Source organism: Tiliqua scincoides, chromosome 2 (genome assembly GCF_035046505.1).
Source record: "Tiliqua scincoides isolate rTilSci1 chromosome 2, rTilSci1.hap2, whole genome shotgun sequence".
NCBI lineage: Eukaryota > Metazoa > Chordata > Lepidosauria > Squamata > Scincidae > Tiliqua > Tiliqua scincoides.
The window spans coordinates 187,466,768-187,486,034 of NC_089822.1; the positions used below are offsets into that span (position 1 = coordinate 187,466,768).

Here is a 19,267-nt window from a genome sequence, read left to right on the forward strand (position 1 = left end):
TTGTACATACACATCATGGCTTGTAACCTGTAATGGATTTTTCCTCCAGAAACTTGTCCAATCCCCTTTTAAAGATGTCCAGGCCAGATGCCGTCACCACATCCTGCGGCAAGGAGTTTCACAGACTGACCACACGCTGAGTAAAGAAATATTTTCTTTTGTCTGTCCTAACTCTCCCAACACTCAATTTTAGTGGATGTCCTCTGGTTCTGGTGTTATGTGAGAGTGTAAAGAGCATCTCTCTATCCACTTTTTCCTTCCCATGCATAATTTTGTATGTCTCAATCATGTCCCCCCTCAGGCACCTCTTTTCTAGGTTGAAGAGGCCCAAACGCCGTAGCCTTTCCTCATAAGGAAGGTGTCCCAGCCCAGTAATCATCTTAGTCGCTCTCTTTTGCACCTTTTCCATTTCCACTATGTCCTTTCTGAGATGTGGTGACCAGAACTGGACGCAATACTCCAGGTGTGGCCTTATCATCGATTTGTACAATGGCATTATAATATTAGCTGTTTTGTTAATACCTTTGTCAATACCCTTTCTAATGATCCCAAGTATAGAATTGGGCTTCTTCGCTGCAGCTGCACATTGGGTCGACACTTTCATCAACCTGTCCACCACCACCCCAAGATCTCTCTCCTGATCTGTCACAGACAGGTCAGATTCCTTTTATCCTAGTGATTGGTGCCAGTTCTAGGTTCCAAAGATTTATAGTGCCACTCTCCTTTGCTCTATTCCAAAAAAATGTTGTTCAGATCCTTGAGCCACTGTACAGTATTTCAGTACTCTGTATAAGTACTTTTAATTTAACCTCAGGCTGTCCATGTTTGCTGAACTAGAGAAAAAGGCAAAGCAGGACCACAACATGAGTTTAGGGCAGCAGTCGCCAAACTCATGACTGCCAAGTTCCAAAAATGAAGTCCCCGTCCAGACTTCAGCTTACCATTCTGCCTCTGTGTGGTTCATCTGTTGAGTAGATCTGGGCAGCTGTGTCTGTTGCCGGCATTCCAAAGGCTATGCAACAGGACGTCTGGGCAGACATGACTGCCCAGGGTGTCCTGGCACCCAGATCTACTCAAGAGAGGAGCCGTGCGGAGGCAGAACAGTATGCTCAGCTCATGGAGTGGAAGGCTATCCCCGAACCCTGGATCTAGCCCCGAGGCCTGGGTTTGGAGGAGCCTGGTCTAGGCTAAACTGGAATGCTGGGAAGAAAGAATTAGTTCTCCCAGAAGGATTAAGTTGATATCATTTGGGGTGCCTCCACTGCAAAATGCAAAAGCAATGTGACCCTCCCCGGGGCAACAGGTATCCTAAGAGGAATATAAGGGTTTGAGCTTGTGTCAATAGTGTGTTTCCTGAAAATTCATCATATTACTGATCATAAGTGGGGAGCAAAGTCTCATGAATATTTCCACAACCAATGAAAGAGAGCCCTCCTTTTTGGCAATATTTCTTGAGCGGGAGAGAACACATCAAATCATTGCCAAACCAACAGGCCAATTTGTTCCTTCCTTTGTTCCATTTACAGTAAGGGCAATGCAAGGGCTTTGCTAACCTCCAGTGCCCTACCACATAGTAAAATCTACTTGGTTATATGGTGTGGTCTAGGGCAGGAGATGCAGTCTGGAAGTTGAGCTGTGCCTTGCCTGAAAAAGCTAAGCAGGATCAGTTGCTTGGATGGGAGACTGAGGTTGCTGCCTGGGCAGAGGAGTGGAGTGTGGAGGAGTCAGCCAGCAGAAGAAAAAGGATAACATCCTTGAGTTGGTCTGGATGGTCTGAAACTTGATTTGATGCTGCCTGCAAGAGCTTGGAAAGTGCAAGGGCTGACAGTCAGGATGACACTATGAAGGGAAAAACCTGGAGAAATGGAGGTTCTATGGAGATTGTCTTATGAAATAACACTTGTTGAAATCTCATTGAAAAATGAATTTATGTTCAGCCTGCCTACGTAAACCACCTTGACTCTATTGAGAAAGGTGGCATATAAATATCATTATGAATATCACAATAAATAAGAACATAAGAACATAAGAACATAAGAACAGCCCCACTGGATCAGGCCATAGGCCCATCTAGTCCAGCTTCCTGTATCTCACAGCGGCCCACCAAATGCCCCAGGGAGCACACCAGATAACAAGAGACCTCATCCTGGTGCCCTCCCCAATAATTATCCATGACTAGCTGAGAGAATGCAACCAGTCACACAGCACAGTAAATAAGGTGGCACTGAAGCGGAGGGAGTCACAAACAGGATCTCAAAGGTTTTTGGAGAATATTTCAGGTCCCCCTGGAAAAACTCATTTTTCATTCTAAAAATATTTAGCCATGAACATTTGTTGCAGCACATGTATATTTGAAGCCATTTCACTCTATGGAATCAAATCTCAAAGTCTTGAGGAAGGACGCATCCCTCAGGCAGACCAAGATAGTATCTCTCATTTGGAATAGCAGGTTTTATTAGGTATGGCCAGAAAGCAAACCAAACTTAAAAGATTCTGATCTCCAAGCCAGTAAGCACTTACATTAGCGAGCACTTTCAGAAGGTAGCTTATTATATAGTCACAAGAATACATGCTAACACAAGGGATAACTCAATACTCACATGCTCCTTTTTCCCCAAAGCATTCCAGAAACAGAAGGAAGCTGCACAGAGTACGTTCACCAGCCCTGTGGTCTGAGAGGAACACACAGTGTGTTCACTCTGATTCCCTGTCACTCCGAGCACTCAGGAGAAACACCATGGTTAAGGCAACTGCTGTGAGAACCAAACACTAGTTTGGTTTGGTTCACCACCATCAGTGACTCATCTACAAACACACATGGCAGTTTAAAGGTCCAAGTCCTGAAAACAGTACTGGAGATTTTAAAAGTCCTGAAGCTTTTAAAATCAAATCTCCTGACAGCTATTCAGTCAAATTTGTGGCCATCTCAGAAGCAGGTTCCAATTCCACCTGGACAATGTTGATCACAAGCTTCCTTAGATGATATAGGAGTCTCTGAATGCAGCTCTGTATGTACATCTTAAAGTAGGCTAGACAGATGGGGATGTTCTTCAGGCTAACACACATCGATTGAAAGCCCTGCAAAATGAATGGAGCTAGTCAGGCAGCTCCCTAGATCAAAAGAATTTCAACCTTTTTCATCTCACGGCACACTGACAAGGCACTAAAGTTGTAAAGACACAACTGTTTTATGACAATTGACAAGGCACACCACACTGACAGCAAGGGCTCACATCCCCCAGTGGCCCTACTAACAAATGATCCTCCCCCAAACTCCTGTGGTACACCTGCAGACAATCTATGACACACCAGTGTGTCACTGCACAGTGGTTGAAAATGGCTGCCCTAGATTGTGTTTAAGTGTAGTCCAGACCTTGAAGGTTCAGAGAAGACTTCAATATCCAGTTTGGCTTTAATAATCTGATCCTTGTGATAAGCAATAATAACACTTTGCGGAAAAGTCATATAAGATAAACTTGAAACACCTTTAGTGTTTTATCTTGAAGGCACCTGCAACACAGGAGTGGTCAATAGCTTTTTTTAAGGTTTTTAGAAACCACTTCCAGAGTAGGGGATAGACCTTTATTTTGTCACTTGAGGACTTAATGCTCAGTATTGTTAAACAGTGCATTATGTACAACTTGCACAAGGGTGTTTGAGAGATGAAAATACAATTGCTGATTCACTTATGTCAGATGCAAGGGAGGGCACCAGGATGCAGGTCTCTTGTTATCTGGTGTGCTCCCTGGGGCATTTGGTGGGCCGCTGTGAGATACAGGAAGCTGGACTAGATGGGCCTATGGCCTGATCCAGTGGGGCTGTTCTTATGTTTTGCCTGTTTATCTTTCTCAAACTCTGCATTTTTCTGTTAATGCTGTGTTCTCTATCTAGAACACAGGGATATTGCAAATGGGTGTAGAATACACTGCACTACTTCCAGTTACCATAAAGCAGTGGTTGCAACCCACCAGTTCGTGTAAAGGTTCCCTGTCCTTTAAGGGGTGGGGAAGGGGCAAGGGCATTCACCTCTGTTGCGTTCACAAACAGGAAGTGCTTTGCGCTCTCATTTTCTGAAGATTCCAAGGCCTGGGGAGGCTGGCGGAGGGCTGTGCGGGGCTCCCCGCACCTCCTGTAGCCTCCAGCAGCCCCAACTAAGCCCCAACTAAGTATGTGAAAACACCCCCCTGTGCGACACTATCCTGGGGATTGCGACGCTGCCCTCACTCCTCCTCCGCAAAGACTTACTTAGGGAGTAAATCTCCCTAAAAGTTTGAGAACTACTGCAGTAATTGCAGAAGTGTGAGTCCCATCCTTTTGCTCCTGGCAATGCCCAAATAAGTTGAGATTTGGGGGCTAAGCACAAGTATGCTGGAAAATGCTGGATAGTAGCTACTAAAAAATCAGTCTCCCTGTGTTCCACTCTCCTCATCATATCACTTACCTGCAACATAGTCATGCTATTCACATCTTACACTGTATCTAGGAACAGAATGTCTTTACTCAGGTACAACATTTTCATATGAATGATTATATAGTACTTTAATTTACTTTTACAGATCAACAATCAGCGTGCTGTACACTATCCACAGACTGTATTTTTACTGAATGTAATGCGTAAATGACTGTACCCAGGTACAGAGATGTATTTGGGTAGAGTTTAAAGTGCAAACAGCCCTAATATCACCATGCTTCCCAGTCCCCCTTGCCAATGACAGCTAACAATCTCAAGTGGTGTGCAGACCTATACAACATGGTAAGGTCACATCACAAATAAGTGAGGTGAGGTGGGAGAATAAAGCATGGGGAGGCTGTTCTCAGCAGCCACTCTAGGTCTCTTAGCTTGCTCCTTAGATGGCAAGAGAAGCTCCAGTAGCTTGATGGCCCTCCTTTTGCCAGGACTTACAAATAAGTCTACAAAGCAGTTATCAGCCCTAAGCATATCTCACTTGTTTCATAAATATTAGCCATCTACTAAAAGTCTGAGAGAAATAGGAGTCAATTTATAATGCTTCCTTTTTGGCTTACCTAGAAGCATAATTGACCAGGGAAGCAGTTCTTTAAACACTTGAAATAATAACTCATCAGTCATACTACACAGCAGAGTTCAACACAAGATCAAATCCTAACTACTTTGGTTGGTAATTGGGGGGAGGGGGAAGACTGTAATGCTTCTCCAGACTTTCAAAGTCTATCACTCATCCACAGAATACAAAATCTTTCAGGAGTTAAGATAAAAAGCAGAGATCTATCACCTCGAGTACAATAAAGGGAACACACACATACACATCTGGCTATTGGCTTTTGTTTCCCCTTAGTCTTTTCTACCAGCAGCCCAATCCTATGCTTATTCAGAAGTGCCACCAATTTCCCTTCTCTCAAGTAAATGTGCAGAGGATTATGCTGTAAAGGCCAGATTGAGCCACACAAAATGCTGATTAGATACAAGATCAATGACAAAAGAATAAAACTTTCAGAACAGAACACTCATCACATGAATGCAAGGTTACACAACACCAGGTCTAAACTGTCACCTACACATCTGAAAAGCAAAGGTCAAGAACAAGCAAACACAGCAGTTCATACACGTCATCTGATTTATTTATTACTTGAACAAAATACCAGCCAGGAAAAGCTTCCAAGAGGCTTAGAAAAACCAACTACTCAAGTAACATACAAATCAGTGCACTGGGTGTTATCCAAGAGAACTACTTCAATTACAGAAGAGAAAATAACTTCTTAAAGTCCAGTCATATTAAGCTGGAGGGATCCTTTTAGGTTAAGCAAGTTTGTGCACCAAAACAGAGCCAATTTAAACATACCATGGAAGGGGGGGGGGAGACTGATGCAATACACTGACAGAAAAAAATATATTGTGAACAGTTTTCTGTCCCAACAACCAAAGTGTAAATGAGTGTAAAATGGGACATTACTAAATTTGACACTTGTAAAAGCCCAAAGGATTAATCGTTTGTTCCTTCAGTCATGACAATCACAAGGGTCTAATAGTGACAGCTAGATAGTTCTAGTGGAGTAGGAGGTAGTAAAAGACTTTTAAGGTGCCCTGTAGAATTGCACACTGCTACAGTTGCAATGAAAGATTAAGGAGTTTTCCTTCAGGGATCTTCTATAAAAGCCTATTTAGGACTTCTGTCTTTTAGATACATTCAAGCAGCACTAGAAGAAAGAGGAAAACAAAGTAGCTGTAGGTGCAGGCACACTAAGTTCCCACGGTTGTCTTCAAGCAGCTGCAGTGTCATCTGCCCAGTACTATTTGGTTATTCAGCCCACTCCAGGTGAAGCAAGTGTTCCAGACTGGCCTGGAGAGCAAGGCTTCATCTTGTATTTCCCATCCACTCTGGTAGAAACCACTATGCTACATAACTCTGGCTGCCACCAAGAGGTAAGCAAGGGATAGGGAAGCACCTTCCAACCTCCCATTCCTATTACTACACTGAACATTTCGCTACTGAATACTGCATTTGCTAGTCAGATAAACACTCTGTTACTATAAGCTGAGTGCAGATATCAAAAATTACTTTTAGCACCAAAGGTCCAGGTGTGGATTCCCAGTCAGAACACTGCCAGCCCAGCTGCAATGAAAATAACACCTCAGTTTATGCTTGTTGGCAACCTTCAGTCTCGAAACACTATGGTATCGCGCTCTGAATGGTGGTTCTGGAACAGCATCTAGTGTGGCTGAAAAGGCCGATTCAGGAGTGACAATCCCTTCCACACTGGGAGCAAGTGCAGTCTGTCCCTGGTCTGTCTCCCTGGCTATGGGCGTTCCTTCTTTGCCTCTTTGCCTCAGACTGTTGGCCAAGTGTCTCTTCAAACTGGGAAAGGCCATGCTGCACCGCCTGCCTCCAAGCGGGCCGCTCAGAGGCCAGGGTTTCCCACCTGTTGAGGTCCACTCCTAAGGCCTTCAGATCCCTCTTGCAGATGTCCTTGTATCACAGCTGTGGTCTACCTGTAGGGCACTTTCCATGCACGAGTTCACCATAGAGGAGATCCTTTGGGATCCGGCCATCATCCATTCTCACGACATGACCGAGCCGACGCAGGTGTCTCTGTTTCAGCAGTGCACACATGCTAGGGATTCCAGCTCGTTCCAGGACTGTGTTGTTTGGGACTTTGTCCTGCCAGGTGATGCCAAGGATAAAGCAGCTACCACGTTTTCCAGACTCGCAAAGAGAGTCTGGTCCAACAAGAAGCTGACGGAACATACCAAGATCCAGGTCTACAGAGCTTGAGTCCTGAGTACACTTCTGTACTGCAGCGAGTCATGGACTCTTCGCTCACAACAGGAGAGGAAACTGAACGCTTATAAGTGAGGGAACTGGCAATACAGAAATAATTACAACACCATTATAATCAATCCATTGTGAACTTGCCACTTGGAAATACTGAATGCAGCTCTGGTCATCCAATTTCACAGAAAATATAGCAGAATTAGAGAAGATCTAGAAAAAATGGCAAACTAAAATGGATATGGGGAATGGAGCACCCTTCCTATGGGGACAGGCTTAAGAAGTCTTGACTTTTAATTGGGGGTGGGAAAACAATTGGGTGCCAATTTACGTGTTACAGTTGCCATGTAAAGGTTGTTTTGGATCACTCCATTTTCCATAGCACACTATGTCTGTGCAAGTAAAAAAGGAAGACCACAAACCCTTTTGGGATGGGAACCATTTTCGCATTTGACAACACAAACCACTTTGTGAACTTCTCTACTGTAAAGTGGTATATAAATATTGATAATGAAAGTCCACTTCTCACTATATATGAAACAATGTGAAGAGAGATCCTTGCATGCTGGCCACAATGTATAAATTAGTACTGAAGAGCAATATGAGATGAATAAAAAAAATTATAAACCATGTTGAGAAAAATAAATGAGAAATCATTTTCCCTCCACCCATCCTGTGAACTTGAGGTAATCCAATCAATCTGATTGGTCAATCTCTTAACAGAGCTTGTGCAGGGAGGACTGACAAACAACTCTTCCTCCAGAATATCAAAAACCCACATTTCAGAATGCTAACCAGAGGCAAATCAAGACTCTACCATTCAGTCTAAGACCTTGATCTTTTCCCTCAACCTTCAGGGCACAGGAATAGATACATTTTTTATATGCCTGACTCAGAAACTATGGCTGTAGTTCATTTACATATACACTAGTAGTGAGAGGACCATTTCCAAGATGGCAAAGGGGGTGTGTGCAAGTGTGACATAGAAACAGGTGAGCCCATCTGAGGAGCCAAAAGCATTTCTCTTGCAACTGTCTTGAACAATATTGTGCCAACATTCCCCTCCTTTTTCTTATATTCCAGTTTGTTATATTCACCACCTTTATCTTATATACCAGTTTGTCAAACCCACAATTGCTTTGCACTGTTAACATGTACGTACATGTATGTAGTCAAGGTTGTTCCACTCTCCCTGCCTCCCAAAATTAGAGAGTGCAGAGACAGTATTGTAGATATAAAGGTGCTCTTAAACTACATTGTGAGGAATGCATTTTAATTAACTATCTTAAACCAGTGGTTCCCAAACTACGTGCTGCAGTGAACGCACTGGGGCACCATGGGATGTCCTCTTCTTCTGGCTTCTCCAGGTGCTGCCAACTTGGATTGTGCAGGAATTGAGCACAATCCAATATGGTGGTACCCAAGAAAGCTGGGAAGAAGCTGGCCGACATGAAAGAAAGGCATTGTGACCATGGAAAGTTTGGGAACTGCTGTCTTAAGCCAAAATACTCTGCTTTATATTGGGAAAAGGGTCTAGAGATTTAGGCAGATGAAGGGCCTAAAATGGCTTCTCAGGCCTCTTACACATGGTTACCATTGCCTATCTAGACCAGTGATTTGCAACCTTTTTCATCTCACGGCATACTGACAAGGTACTAAATTGTCAAGGCACACTATCAGGGTTTTGATAATTGAGAAGGCACACCATGCGATTGATGGGGGGGCTCACATCCCCCAATGGCCCTACTAATAAATGACCCTCCCCTAAACTTCCATGGCACACCTGCAGACCATTCACGGCACACCAGTGTGCCATGGCACAGTGGTTGAAAATGGCTGGTCTAGACACACAAGCAACTAAGCCAAGGCTAGGGCCACTGGGTTGCTACAGCTTGAATTAGTTCCAAGTAAATATGCAACCCAGGCATAAAAGGTGGAAAGAAATTACTGTCTGGTGGGGCCACAAAGCATACACAGAAGGCAACCTTACTGTGTTTTCTCCCCCACTGCAATTCCTAGGAAGAAAGACTTTGGAAAGAAGACTTTGGAAAGAAGAAGAAAGAAAGTGGGGCATAATCCTATCCCACTTTCCAGTACTGACATAAGGGCAATGCAGCTCCGAGGTAAGGGTACAAACATTCCCTTACTTTGAGAAGGCCTCTGAGAGTACCACTCAACTGCAGGATGTAGCAGATGTCACATTGGTACAGCTATGCCAGTACTGGAAACTTGGTTAGGATTTGGGCCTAAGTATCATAGCTTCCCAATAGTCTTCAGTTTTCCTCTCAACTTTCCAATGGCATCTTCCCTGCTTTTATAGACAACATTATTCCAAAACATAAGACAAAAGCACAAACTTACAATTGTAAACCATTATGTAGATATTCTGTTAAAATAATTTAGTACTTGCAATTATTTCTTTATAAATGATTGGCAAGACAGAGAAATAACTAAGAGATTGCTGCCAGCTTTGGTATGATGAAATCAGGAGTAAAATCTTGAACTACTGGAAGAGCTTACAATCAACCGTACTTTAACCCACTGTACTTTGAATTTCAGTAATTCCAGGTCCACAAACTCCTCTAAACAGTTTGACAAATGAAAGTCTACTATGACTCAGCAGATCTTGCATCAGATTTATTTCATTCAAATAACCAGAGCTTGACAAATTTGCTTTGGAACTAGGAGTCAGCCAAAAATTTAGGAGCCAGATGATTTGTCAGCTTCTAGGATTTTAAGTTGTAATGACAGGGAAAATAAATTCTCATGAGCCACCAGTGAATGGCATAAAATACAATTTTTTCATATAAATAGAGAAGCTGATGCACATTTATGTCATACAAACAGAGTCTGATGTGAAACAAGCATGCTACACATTTCTACTATTGTTCTACGTTTTCTTGTCTTTCAGTTGCTGCTACATGCTTCATTTTTACAGAACAGTAATAAATTAATACCAAAACACAGCTATGGAACTATAAAGTGTCATTGACTGTGTATATACTGCCTACATGGCTTTTCAAATCAGCACACAAGCCCATCACTTTGCTCCATTGCTCATGCTATGCACAAAACAAGAAATTCACCAAAAATAACCTGGGATCATAAGTGTCACGAAAACACTGAATTCAGCACTCTGAGGGCCCAATCCTATCCATTTTTCCAGTGCCGGTGCAGCAGTGCCAATGGGGCATGCTCTGCTTCCTGTGGTGGGGAGGCTGTCATGGAAGCCTCCTTAAGGTAAGGGAAGGTTTGTTCCGTTATCTCAGGGCTTCATTGTGGTTGCATTGGTGCTGGAAAGTTGGACAGGACTGGGCCCTGAGTCACTGCTGAAGATGAGTAGTTGAGTGACACTAGTACTGCTGTTCAAATTTTACTATCACAATAATGTGAAAAGTGAATAGCCATTGTAAAAAATACTACATGTCATGATGAAATTTCTAGGCACCATGGAGACCCGGTGCCCAGAATTACATTTTCAAAAGACTTCCATGCAACAGAATGCTATTCCTCAGTAAACATCAAGGAGGGAAAAATATATATAACTTGGTCGTAATATACATATGGTCAGCGTCCACAAATGATTGTAAGGCAAGGAACAAGTAAGCAGTTCCAAATGAACCAAGTCATATATACATAAAGCCTTTTGTGACACCTTTTCCCCAACAAGTAAGAGGCTCAAATGCTAGTGGATGAACTATAACACCGTATGAGTATCTGGTCCTTCAGAAAATACTACTAGGGATGCTGTGTCAGAAAGTCACCAAATGGGCAAGCGGGTACTTCTTATTGGACCACTTTTGTTGGCCAATGTTTGCAAGCTCTGAATTCAACAGATTCCAAAAGGCAACTTAAGCAGGTTTCAAATCTGATTTACAAGACACAACCCCAATTAACAACTTGATGTAGATAGACACATCAATTTCTAAATGTGTTTATGGCAGGAAGGGGACAAATAGGAAATGCACCAGGAAGGGAGCCCTCGGTAGGGGAAGATATCATACAAACCTACAGCCTCCCAGCCTTTAACCACAGTCAAGAGATGACTAAATCCAAGCACCTAAACTGAAATAAATTTACAACTGCTTCCATCCTTCTCCTGGGTTACATATTAGATAGTGAAGCTCCCTGTGGAGGGGCCCAGTCTTCTCACACTTTGTAAAGCACCATGTATTTCAATGGCACTATAAATAAATAGATCTCTAAAGTTCCACACACACCATGATGTCTCATTTACTTGAGCATAGTAATCACTCTATACCAGCCATTTTCAACCACTGTGCCATGGCACACTGGTGTGCCACGAATGGTCCCCTGGTGTGCTGCAGGAATTTTGGAGAGGGTCATTTATCAATAGGACCATTGGAAAATACGAGCCCCCACTGACAGCACAGTGTGCCTTGTCAATTGTCAAAAAGCTGGTGGTGTGCCCTGACCATTTTTGTGCCTTGTCAGTGTGCCGCAAGATGAAAAAGGTTGAAAATCACTGCTCTATACAAACAAGGTTTGCGTTTCTCTGACCTTTTGTCAACCTTTTCCAGTTAGCTATGCACCATAGAACCTCTGCATGTTTTCTGTAGAGTTCCAGAACATTTCTATCTGTGCATAACCACTGCCTTCTGTGACACAAGAGTGCATCTTAGAACACCCCCAACACCCCCCTAGAGCTGCACATTGTAAGGGAGAATTCATAACAACAGGCACACTCCCTTACAGACAGCTTGTCTACCATTATTAATCCCATTGTGGTGGAACTCCAGCATTCCATGGAACAGTATGAAAAAAAATACTCCATTCCGATTCAAAACTGCAACTCTATTACATCTTCCATTCTGTGAGCATCCATTTGTGGCTCACAAATCAGTCTCTGTCTTTGAGTACTATTAAAAAAGCAAAGCCCTAGAAAAACTGTGCTGTGGTCATCATAGTGGATCCTAAATTGCCACCAATAGGACCATACAAGATCCAAGACCAAATAGTCTTCCACTCATATTTTCATATGCAGTTGTTGAAAAAAAAAAAAACTCAAATACTTCCCTCAGTAAGCAGTGAAAGGTTTTCCCCTAAAACCTTTCACCTGACTTAAGTGAGACCTTAAAGCCTCTGATTTTTATGAAAAAGTTTTATTTCAGAGGGTTAGGAAAAAAGTTTACCTCAAATATAGGGGTTAAATTCACAATACACCTCATAAGACAAAGGGTATATACATCCCAGAAAGGGATAAGGCAGGAAAGGAGACTGACTGAGAACTTCCAGCCTTTAGATTCGAGGATTCTGTGCAGAGGCTGGGGTCTCTTAGAGGGGAGTGCGCAGGGGTCCAGCCTCTATAAAAGCAGCTGCTCCCTCAGTGTCGGTCAGTCAGTCAGGGGCTGCCAGCAAGAGTACAAGAAGAGAGGCTGTCAACAAGGGAAGTCATCTGAAGGAAGAAGAGCTTTCTACTGACATGAAGTCATCTTGACTTAGCATCTCTGAGGGATTAGGTATAAGATGTTTATTTGAGTGACCAGAGGAGGGGAGGTTTATTCTGCGGCTAAAACCTAATTTTTGAGTGCTAAGTCCTCTCCTCAAAGTTCCAACCTTATCAATTTCTGTGTTTGTGTACTTCAATGAATGATTGAATCTACATGTCAGGTGTCGTGTCCACAGTTGCTTACTGCCTTCAACATTTCCCAAAGTCCCCAAAACTTTTGGCGAAACAAAGATTTTCACAACAGTTATATTTCCTGAAGTGTAACAGAGAACTATTAAGTTGTAATTAATTCTCGTTTTGTCTGTAGAAAAATTCCTGCTTAATTAAATATGACAGCCCACAAATGATTATTAGATATGCTAAAAGGTACATAGAAACTGAACATTTGATTGTCAGACAACGTACATTTACAAGAGCTTCCAGGAATGAGAAGCACCAAAAAGTATGTGGTAGGAGGGAATCAACTGATACGTTAACAGAAAGTCATCCACAATTATTTGGGATGGTGTGATCATGAATTCCAGGTCTGTTTATAAACTTGATGGCTCAGAGGCATGGGTGCAATACAAGATGGATTCCATGTCAATTTAAGTTTCTTTTAAAATGAATCCTCTCTCATACTTCATCACTTCTAGTATTTGCAGATCAGTATTCCTTTCATTACTGATCAAAGCCTTCAGCTATTGAAGATATTTTCTTTCACTAATGTACAATCTATTTTGATTAGCTGCAGCCGGCTGTGGTTAACAGTCTCTTTGGTGAATCTGTTGTATTTAAACTAATTTTTATCAATTTACCTGTATTATATTGTAGGTTCAACTTTGAGAGTCTTTTGCTGGGCTAGCAATGATGAAAGACAAAATTTTAAAAAAATTATTGTTCTGGACCTTCATGTGCGTGTGTGTGGGGGTGCACGCTCATATGCATCTTCCATAGAGTTTTTAAATCTCTAAACATTAAATTGCCATGAAAGTGTTGAATAAAACTCAACACTGCAAGAAATATAACTAAGCCACTACTATAATGCAATTAGGAAAACTAGGAGCCTATCTAAAGTGATACAAAAGCAGTTCTGGTAATTGCAGACCAACTTCTGTTGGCACAAATGTATGCAATATTTTAAGGGTAGCAGAACTTTATTTCAAGCAGAGAGGAAAGGAACCAATTACCAGCTATACCTACATGTGGTTGAAAAGACAAAAAGAGGTTTTATACAGTTCAGAGAGATGCACGTATTCCCAGTATACTGAAATCAACAGGCTATTAAGTCTCACTGAAAAACATTAATGGGATCCGTTTGTTTTCTAGGGATTGCACTTAATGAAACTTGATCAGTAGTGATGTCCAATGTTGGTCAATGCTGGGTGATTCAGAAGAAATATATCAAATGTCCCAAGGAAACTGTGGAGCAATCCATCCCCTGCCACTCAACAGTTTTGTGCAATCAGGTTTAGGGACACCTTGGGAATGATGATGCAATTGCTTGATTGGCTTTAGTAATGGCCAAAGGTGAATTTATCATCTTTGCCCCAACTCTTACACACAACTACTGGCTGTCCTTGGATTATGTAAGTTGGATTCTGTCAGTTCCTTTTTTTCTGAAATTGTTTCTTGAAGCAAAACTAAACTATAAGATAATTAAAAGAAACACATTGGCAGGACAAATACTCCCCAACAATGATGAAATATAACCTTACTAAGTGACCAGTTCTATCCAATCTTCCAGCACCTATTCAGCCAACAATGCAGTCCTGAGGTACGGGAACAAACTTTCTTTACCTTAAGGAGGCCTCTGTGACTGCCAGCTCCCCCCCCCCCATACAGGAAGCAGCACATGCCCCATTGATATGGCTGCGTAAACACTGGAAAACTGGATAGGATTGGGCCCCAAGCATCCAAGCATCCAAGTGTTATTGGTTGGCAGAGATAGGCCAGTTGAGTTAACCCAGCAAGTTGCTCTAAAATGACTGTTAAGCCCTTGTTGGACACAGAATAACTTCTATCAACATTAAAAAATAAAAAAACTACCATATTTCATAAAAAGTTCTGTGGTGTAGTTATTCCCCTTGAAAGACAAATTCTAAAACTGAACAGGTGTGTAAGTGATTGTGCAGCATTCTCTAATTTGCAGGAGTACCACCTCCTTCGAAGCTGCCAACTTATCTGAGCCATCTGTACTTGCTACCTATAACAGATTAAAAGCTATGACTGCAATGTAGTAAAATCTACTACATTGCAGAGAGGCAACATCACTTCTGTGTTCATTATAAGAAGTGGTAGTGACAGTCAAGATACTAAGAAATTAATTGAATACAATCCAAATGACCTTGTTTCTCTTTAGTTTGGGCAAGTTTCAACTTTCATTGCTGGTCTACTAAATCTTTACCAAGGAATTGATTACCTTGATTTACCAAAGAAGTGATTGTGTGGAGCTCCAGAAGGATCTCTCCAAACTGGCAGAATGGGCAACAAAATGGCAGATGCATTTCAATTGTGTAAAGTAAGTAAGTGTAAAGTCATGCACATTGGGGCAAAAATTCAAAACTTCACATATAGGCTGATGGGTTCTGAGCTGTCTGTGACAGATCAGGAGAGAGATCTTGGGGTGGTGGTGGACAGGTTGATGAAAGTGTTGACCCAGTGTGTGCAGCAGCAGTAAAGAAGGCCAATTCTATGTTTGGGATCATTAGAAAAGAAAAGGGAGAACAAAACAGCTAATATTATAATGCCGTTGTACAAATCTATGGTAAGGTCACATCCTGGAGTATTGTGTCCACTTCTGGTCACCACATCTCAAAAAAGACATAGTGGAAATGGAAAAGGTGCAAAAGAGAGCGACTAAGATGATTACTGGGCTGGGGCACCTTCCTTATGAGGAAAGGCTTCGGCGTTTGGGCCTCTTCAGCCTAGAAAAGAGATGCCTGAGGGGGGACATGATTGAGACATACAAAATTATGCATGGGAAGGATAAAGTGGATAGAGAGATGCTCTTTACACTCTCACATAACACCAGAACCAGGGGACATCCACTAGAGTGTTAGGAGAGAGTTAGGACAGACAAAAGAAAATATTTCTTTATTCATCGTGTGGTTGATCTGTGGAACTCCTTCCCAAAGGATGTGGTGATGGCATCTGGCCTGGATGCCTTTAAAAGGGGGTTAGACAAGTTTCTGGAGGAAAAATCCATTACAGGTTACAAGCCATGATGTGAATGTGCAACCTCCTGATTTTAGAAATGGGCTATGTCAGATGGAAGGGAGGGCACCAGGATGCAGGTCTCTTGTTATCAGGTGTGCTCCCTGGGGCATTTGGTGGGCCGCTGTGAGATACAGGAAGTTGGACTAGATGGGCCTATGGCCTGATCCAGTGGGGCTGTTCTTATGTTGAATCTCCCCTCCTTAAAAAGTGAGCAATACAAAACTATCTGCAGGGATATAAGTCATCAAATTCTTGACTGTTAGAAAATCAAAGTAAAACTTCTATGCCTGACCTGCTGTGAACTTATATAGGTATGAGACTGTGAAACTACTACGTAGCAGGAAGTAACTTCTACATGGGAATGTATGAACTCTTAGTTCACTCCACTTATACAAATCTCCAAAAGAACATTTATAAATTTAAATAAGGGCAAGGATAACATTTAGCACACTCTTGAGTCCACTTAAAGTCTTCCATATTGATTTGGTATGTACTGCGTGCTAAAAATAATCAATACTATCCTAGCACAGGAATCCCTTTCTTCTATGGTATTCTGGAAAGGGCTATGTTCATACACAGCACAATGGCTGCCTCTTTGCCCACACAAAGTATGTAAGCTGATATGAAACTTATCAGTGAACAATGACTTTTAACCTGCCTTCTAATTTTACCTATAGGTAGGCAGGCCTAAATCCTTTTTAAATCTTTATGCCACATACATAAGCTCAAATCCACTTGTTCCTGCACCTGAAATTACTATCAACATCAAGTTCTATATTCACTTCCACCAATATGGCAACCACTTTCTTACTTCATTTATCTCATACAATGAAAAAGGAAGGAGGGGGAAATTTTCACCATAAATCCTGACTATAGTTAAAACATTCTAAGAAGGAACTTTCACAATAAAGAGATCATGAGTATCCATACCTCTAAAAAAGGTAGGACAGTCATCTTGTCCTACCAGGTTTCTATCTACTTTGGCATTAATGACATCAAACCATTTGTGATACCAGCTTCATGCAGTTCCAAGAGGTTTTAAAATCAAATACAGACAGGTGAATAGAGGAATATTTTAATAGCCTGATTATAAGCATATTTACTCAGAAACAAGCATGAGCAAAATTAGGATTGTCTCCAGGTATGTTTAGGATCGCAGTCCAACTATAGCTTTGACAAGCCCCTACTGGTGTCAGAAACCCTAAGAAGTTTTAGGGCATTCCTTCATTAGGAAAGAAAAACAAGAAAACATTAGGAAAGAAAACATTAGGAAGGAAAGAGTTATCTAAAATAAAGAGACATCACATCCAGTATATTTGTTATTTGATGATAAGTTTGATCATGTCTTGGATAAGAAAAAACAGTATACAAACCAAGTATGCCTGTCCCCCACCTACCAAAAGGCTACAAAATACATCATTGCATCCATCTCTAACATCTATCAACACCATCAGGTAGGCAGCCGTTTCTAGTTTTCAAATAACCTATGTTCCTACCTGTTTCCCCTGCGAGCTGGGGATAAGAATAGGCCCTCAGTTTGGCTGTACTTGTCGTAAGAGGCGACTAAACAGCCACCGGGTAGATGGGGCTTGTCAGCCTGGGAAGGCAGCTCATCTGAGAGAAGGAAAACTCTGATCCCAAACCTCCACTGCCTTGTGGCTACATCCAGTTATGGAAAAGGCTTCAGGAGTCAACCTCGAGGCAAAATCCAGAGCCGGAGTCCCTGAGGCAGTTCATGGCTGAACACAGTCACGTTCTGGCAACTCCTGCGACACCGCTGGAACCAACCGTATTGGCCTCTGCCTTTCCATTGGACCATTTCAGCGACGTGGAGAGGGGGGATTTGCTGCATGGGTAACAGCCTATCCTCCATACCTACTTTACCCAGGCTTCGCGCACTGGAGAGGACACTCTGTTCCAGAACCACCATTCAGAGCGTGACACCATAGTCTTCCGAGACTGAAGGATGCCAACTCCGATGTTCCTACCATGGACCCATCCTCCCACATCTGCTGCAAATTCTCCACCACCAAGAATAATTATCAATTGACATGTTAAGTAATTGAAAACTTCATGTTTTGTTTTTGTGTGTAGGTGTGCACACACAGATTTGTCCTTGCCAGTTTGGTCCAGAGGCAGAATGGCTTGACCTGGACCAAGGAAATAAAAGCTCTCATTTATAAAGGAAATGAGCAATTAAGTGACATGCCCATGGTGAATTAGTTCAGAGTGGTAGTTAAGAGAGTTCAAAGAACAAAACTAGGTTGGTAATCTGACTCCTAGCCTTTGCCACTGTCACATCCACATATGCCATTCTGAGTAATTGCTATAGCACGATTAATGTGTCAAATGCTTGACAGTGTCAAAACAGTTGTTTTGACAACTCTGCAACTATAATTTCCATGTAAAGATGGGGAACTAAGAGCACCTTGCCCCATGGAGTGACCTACCTGGCAGAGCTGTTGTAAGAAAGAAATAAAGCCTGACAAACATTTGACATATTAAAACTGCAATAGCGATTACACATAATGATATATGTACATGCAACAGCAGTCAAATTACCAACCTGGTTTCATTCTTTGGGCTCTCTTAACGACCTCCCAGTACTGACTCATCCTGAGACAATCCAGCAAGTAGTGTATCATCTCTAGCTTCCTTTATAAATGAGAACTTTTACTTAGGCAAGGGTCTAATAGTGCCGATGAGCAAAATATTCACGATTGTTTCTAAGATCCAAGTATGTTTCAAAAAATAAAATACCAAAAAACGGACATAGGTAGAGCTGGGAAAAAGTAGGTTAAGAAAGACTGAGGGATAGATAGATAGCTAGATAGATAAGCACTAGGACAGCTGTGATGATACTGGAGGGGGGCAACAGGCAAAAGGAAGAAGGAAAAGGCAGAGGGTCTTTGGGGTAAGAGGGAAAAGAAAGATGGGGGGAATAGATGTGGGGTAGTATTGGGGACAGAAGGGGACCAAAGGCACAGTGCTTGGCCAAAAGGGGAGCAGGTGGGGGCTATCAGTGGGGCAGAGGACTTGATAAGGGGGCAGCCAACCCTGTGGAAGGACAGGCAGGGCTGACAGGGGCTGGAGCCAGCGGGATCCACTGGAAGATATGGGGGATCAGATAAGAAAGGCCGGGGAGGGGGGGAGAGGAGCCAGTCCCCGCCGTTGCCTGCCAGCCACGTCCCCTCACAGCCCGGCTCCACCGCGGGCGCAGCGCCCCCTCCCCGACCGACTCACCCGCCGTCCAGAAGAGCCTGCGACGCGGGCCTCTCCGTCCTCAGCTCTGCCCGGCACCGACACAGGAGCCCGGAGGCCGCTCCGCTCCGCTCCTCTCTCCTTCTCCGCT

The 19,267-nt window shown here is 42.6% G+C and overlaps 1 protein-coding gene across 1 annotated transcript in view; it reads right to left on the reverse strand.

Annotated features, from left to right (window-relative positions):
* The window catches only part of SAR1B (secretion associated Ras related GTPase 1B), a 39,573-nt gene extending 20,306 nt beyond the window's left edge, over nucleotides 1-19,267 (reverse strand). Inside the window, exon 1 of the mRNA XM_066616869.1 lies at nucleotides 19,159-19,267. The gene's annotated coding sequence lies outside the window, so the exon portion shown is untranslated. The remainder of the gene's footprint in view (nucleotides 1-19,158) is intronic.